Raw genomic sequence first — 6,000 nt, forward strand, 5'->3', positions numbered from 1 at the left:
TTTTTCAGAGCATATAGGAAGATTAATTCATGCAGTGGTGTGTAGGAAGGCAGAGTCCAGCGAGTCCTCCAAGGAAACGGAAACACAGCATAGCCCCTTTAGCTTTGGCTTTTCTCTTTTGTCCACCATGGAAGCCCATTCATTTCTCAACATGTCTAGATCTGGCACAAAGTCATCCCAATTTTTCCATATTATCTGGATTGTTTTATTTCCTTTTTCCAAGCATTTAATTAAGTACTTATCTTTAAATGCCCTCTATGTGTCTCTACTTGGGTCTCTCCTTCTGAGAAGGAATTTAACATTAGTTTTTCTTTAACTAAGAAGCAGATAAAACTCAATTAAATTGTATCCCGTGGTTGAATGTGAACTTAGTTGTCTGACAAATCCTAGATTGGATTTGCTCTATGAGGTATCTTCTTTCCTGTCAGAAGTTGATGTTTATTCTCAGTTAAATAGTGACTTCTTCAGGAGTCCCTCAGCCACACCTGCAACCTGGCAGCATCCAGTCCTAACTTAGGTGACTAAAGGAAAGCATACAGTTGTTTGAATTTTGAACCAAAATAATAGCTTTTCTCTGTTGAGACTAAGAGGGAAGTGTTTTGTAAAAAGTCTTCCTGGAGACAAAAAAAAAAAAAAAACACTTTGAGGAAGGACAGTCAGCAGACAAGGGTGGAGGGAGGAGCCCACAACAAAAATTAACACAAAACCTCTGTCAGGGTAAATAGGCCAGCATCAAACACAGGCCACTGGATCATGTGGGAACAGCCTATCCCGAGCCTCAGTTCTGCTCTCCCTCCGGCGTGTAAACGGCGCGCATGTGTGTAGTGGCGTGTGTCTGTACACACAAAGATTTATTAGAGAGCACAGAGGGAATTAGAAAGAGCCTGGCCTGTTTTTAGTGTGAGTCTGTTTGCTTGCATTTAGCACTTAAGGGCTTCTGCATTCAGCTTTCTCAAAAGAGTGATGGAGTGCTCCTTGCTTATGCCTCAAATCAGAAATGCATGAAGTGCAGCTGCAGAGATAATACATTTTCCCCAAAGGCTTTGGCTGAGCAAATTAGGTGTCAATGGGGTGCCTGCGCAGGCAGTACTCTCCCTAATTAGTCTCTTGAGCCTAGTTGGTGGCGGGTATGAGATGATCTAATCAATTGGTCTGTGTCTGATGGTTGCTGTAGAAATCCTACCAGGCAGACTCTCTCCCACAGGTCACCCACCTGCACAGCGGGATGCCTCATTTTCATTTCTCATCTCCTCTATCACATGATGCTGACAGTTGGTTTTAAGAAAATTGAATCCAAAAAATATCTAGTTCATAGGGCACATGGGTCAGAACAAAGTTGCATTATGGGTACCAGTGATCCAATTAATTAATATTTATAGCTGAGAAGCTCTATGTAGATACTTCTGAATAAGGATTTTATCAATCGAATCCAATTTATTCTTTAAAACATTCATTTTAGAGAAAGCTCATTGTGAAAACTGAAAACTAAATAAAAATAGTGCCCACCTGTCTTATGATTTATATACTAGGAGTGGCTGTGCACATGGACTGTTTAGCCTATAGTTTGTTTGTATTCCCTTGTATTGTATTCCTCTACATTGTGTGTGTGATGTACTTTAGTTAACAATCAAATGTAGGAGGTAGATTTATGTTTGCATCATATTTTACTTGCCTTTCAAAGTATATCTTCGTTAATTCAGTCTAAGTCTCCACCCATGAGATACTTGGTTGCACCAAAGATTTCTAAAAAAGTTTTATGTGCTTTCAGTAAAACTTGCCCAACGTGAGAGGATGAGTATCCTATGCTCTGTAAAAGCATCAGGCAGGGAAAATGGTAGACTAGGAACTGTTTGGAGGCATGTCACAGAGATAGGAGGCATGCTGTCACTGGCACTCCCTCTATTTTCTTAGTCTTAGATTCTTCCACTAAACCTCAGACCCCAAAGCTAAGGAACGGACTTGCCATAACTACCACATTCACCACTTACTAGCCTGTTACTGTTTTGGCTCTTACTTTCTAATTCTGCTACACCTTAGCTTAGGCATATATGATTGTCCTATAGATTGCAGTCAGAATCTGGACAATGCAAGACCAAATAAATAGTATCAGTTTGTATAAAACATCTTTAATGAACTCGAGAGGATAGGAAAGAGTATGGTGTCAGCATAACATTGTTATGTGAAGTCACATATATTAGAAATCAAAACATTCCTTTTGAATATAATATAGTGAAGTAAAAAATACATTTTTTTTCTATACCAAGGAATAAATACTGCCTACCATTACTGGTAAGAAGAAGGAGAACCAAGCAAAGACTGCATCATCTAGGGAGAGTTATAAGAGTCTCATGCCTAGACAAGCATTTGTTGGTAATAACAGCAAACACACACAGCTCTTCTGGATAGAGGAATGGATAGTCTACCTGGAAGAGTTGGAATCTCATTCTTTTTAAGCTCTGTGGAATAAAATGAACATCTCTGTTATTTGCTTAATAAAAAGGTCAAAGTTAGTAGTGAGATGGGAACTAGAGAAGGATATTTGAAATAAGAAGTGTTATGGAAGTATTGTAGGGATAAGTGTTCTCTCTCCTTGATCTCAAGGACCTCAGAAAGAATTGTCATGCATAGCTCAGACTGTGTGCTTACATAACAAATAGAGCAAATGGAGCAAAGTACGTTTTCTCTAATTCTCTGCAAGAGTCAGGGGCGGGGCTTTAGAGGCTGGTCATGTTATTGCTTGTGCTATGGTTGTGATTTCTTCTAGAAAAGAATAAAGGTGTCTTTGGGTAGAGGGATGCATTCCTGTGGATAGAGAATGCTACTCAGAGCAGCAAACATTTGAAATAACAATGGGTAAGTTAAGATTTGGAGACAGCAAAAGGCTTATTTGGGGTATCTTTCCAGACCAAGACCTGTCCAGAAACATGATCTGAGGCTTTGATTTCATCCCATCCAGTCAGGTGGCAGAGAACTCTCAAGACTAGAAGGTGATCCCTACATCATGCCATACCCAAAAAAATACATGAAATAATTGAAAAGAAAAAGTATAGGAAACCATATAAGACAACATAGGATCTTTAAATTTTGCTGTGCATTTTTAAATGTGACACCAAAAGTATAAGCAATGAAATAAAAATATGTAAATTGAACTTCATTAAAATCCAAAGGATTTTCAAGTAATTTTCAAGTTGTATATTTGATGAAAAATTATTGTCCCAAGTGCGCAAAAGCTGCAACTCGGAAGCAACAACAGAATAAATTTATAAAGTGAGGAAATGACTTAAGTAGATATTTCTCTGAAGAAACATTTCCATGTGGCAAATAAGCTCATTAGAAATGTGTTCAATACCACTAACAACTAGGAAAAGGCAAATCAATAGAAATAAGTCAGTTTGTTGTATTAGAATAACTACATTTTAAAATTAAGGGGAAACAAAGGTATGGTGAAATTGGAGAATGTCCTCACTGCAGGTGAGGATCTAAACAGGGTCTCACTATGGAAAGTTTTGTCAGTTCCCCAAAACTTTAAAATAGAATTTCCATTTGACCCAGGAATTACACCTTCAGGTATATAACCAGGAGAATTCAAATCAGGTATTAGAGCAAACACTCGTCACATCAGTGTTGATAGTAACTTTATTTACATTAGCCACAGGGTAATACAACTCAAGCATATATTAAATGATGGGCAAGGCCCATGTCATATAGTCATATAACGAGGCATTACTCAATTGTTTTACAAGATAATGAAGTACAGATACATACTACAACATAGTGAACCTTAAAGACATTATGCTAGTTGAAAGCTGCCAAGTGCAACAGGTCACACATTCCTGGGTCAAATGGAAATTCTGTTTTAAAGTTTTGGGGAACTGACAAAACTTTCCATAAGTAAGACCCTGTTTAGATCCTCACCTGCAGTGAGGACATTCTCCAGTTTCATCATACCTTTGTTTTCTCTTAATTTTAAAATGTAGTTATTCTACTACAACAAACTGACTTACTCCTATTGATTTGCCTTTTCCTAGTTGTTAGTGGTATTGACTGACATTGACTCCTCTCAGATGAACTGTGCAGAATAGGTAACACCATAGAGACAGGAAGAGAGTGGATGCTAGTCTGTGAGTAGGACAAGGGACCATGAGAATGACTGCTGTAAATGCTGCCGAGTCACCTTGGAAAGTGCTGAAATGTCTGACACTGTAAAGAGACCATGACTATACAGACTGTGATTGGACTAAATACTACCCAATTATACACCTTGAAATGGTTTATTTTGTGTTTTATGAATTTCACCTCCATTTAAAAAAAAAAAAAGTGGAGGTGAGGATAAAATTCTAAAAGTTCATCAGAGTAAGTGAAGACCAGTAGAGGATAGGGATGATGTTGTTCTCCTGTGTCTTAGGTATAAGAATGGAACTTTGCACTCTTGGTTCTTGGACCATTCACTACTAGTTCATTGCCCAGCAGGGCATGTCCTCCATGATGCAGCCCTGGGGAGCAGCATCAGGGCAAGTGGGTAAGGTCTCTACATAGTCAAATCTGTGGTAGCAGCTTTGGCCACCATTTTTTCTGTGTCCAGCAGGATGACAAGATGTTCCTGTAGATGGTAACAGGCAGAGGCCTGGCTAGGCAGTGACCAGGAACAAGCTTCTAAGCCTACTTAACTAATGGATTCTGAGATAAAGTGAAACTAATGTTATCAACTCCTTCAACTGTGGGACCTGAAGTTGGAGAGCCCCACACTTTATCAAACTTGATATTCCCTTTCCTACCCAGAGGTTCAACAAAGATAAACAAGAACCTTTTGAAAAAGTATGGAAAGATGTACAGGGGAGGTTCCTTCATTTTCACTGGCACCCTTGCCTACAATGGGTTCCCATTTTCAGGTTGGTGTCTTTGGAAGCATGGAGGTTGTTGGGAAGGGGGTGCCACGCTGGCCAGCTTCCATTCTGGTGAATCTAATATAACTGATAACAAGCAACCAAGGTATTATAAAGGCATGTGTGTAATCCACTTTTTACTTTTGCATTCATACACGCAAACATGACGGTCTGTCCTTCTAATGTTCTGGTGCTCTGGGCACTTAATTAAGACCAGCATTGCCTCTAATAGGTTAGGGAAGGAATTTAGCTGGATGCATTTTTCCCTAAATAGTCCAAAAGGAATTTAGTCCATTTACATTCACAGAGTTACAGTATTTCAGGGGAAGAAAATATAGTCAGGACATTTGTTTATCATATTTAAGAAATGTTTTCATAAAGGAGATTGTTCTACCTCCGATGTATGCTCTCCATGGAGCCGAGCAGAGCGACAGTGGGCTCAATCCAGCCTGACCAATTTTAATGTCTCAAGTAATTTAGTAAAAATGAATGATGCAAGTTTTTTTTTTTTTCTTAATGTAACAATTTTCTATTTTTCTTCTTCCAGGATTAAGTTGTCATCATTCTGGGAAGAAGAAGAAATAAAAAAATAAAAAAACACTAACGAAGTGGCCAACAGTGTGGGCCTCCTGGATCAGTTCCCTTCTACCCCCTGTGGTGGATTTCACTTACAAGAAAATTGAAGCTGGCAAGACCCTGTTTTCTCTGCAATTTATTTAAAACCTTGCACGCATTTGGATACCTTGTGATTTCCAAGAGCTATGTGAAGATTAAGCTTTCCTTACTGATATGTGGCATGTACTCTTTTCAGTCTTTTGTGTGTGATTCTGTTTGACTTCCCTCTGCTGCACAGTGTCTCTGTGAAGGTTTTTATGCTTTCAGCAGCCGTGTCTTAAATACATTAAGACAACACATTTGCTGTTCACACTTCCTCAGTAATGTCTGCCCTTGAAAGCCACACAGTGGCATGAAACAATGTGTGTTTTCTTTGGGAACAGAGTACATTCTGCAGCCACCAGGAAGGACATTCTTATTGCTAAAACAAACCCCATGTTTTCTAACTGACTAGACTGCATGGTCCCAGACAGTGGGGCCCAACCTGTTGCTTACCTTCAAG

The 6,000-nt window shown here is 39.1% G+C and overlaps 1 protein-coding gene across 1 annotated transcript in view; it reads left to right on the plus strand.

Moving 5' to 3' along the window:
* The window catches only part of LOC127214209 (cyclin-dependent kinase 14-like), a 251,280-nt gene extending 245,483 nt beyond the window's left edge, over window positions 1–5,797 (plus strand). The window contains exon 8 of the mRNA XM_051174609.1: window positions 5,431–5,797. The gene's annotated coding sequence lies outside the window, so the exon portion shown is untranslated. The remainder of the gene's footprint in view (window positions 1–5,430) is intronic.
* Window positions 5,798–6,000: the final 203 nt, after the last annotated feature.

This window comes from Phodopus roborovskii, unplaced genomic scaffold (assembly GCF_943737965.1).
Source record: "Phodopus roborovskii unplaced genomic scaffold, PHOROB, whole genome shotgun sequence".
Lineage (NCBI taxonomy): Eukaryota > Metazoa > Chordata > Mammalia > Rodentia > Cricetidae > Phodopus > Phodopus roborovskii.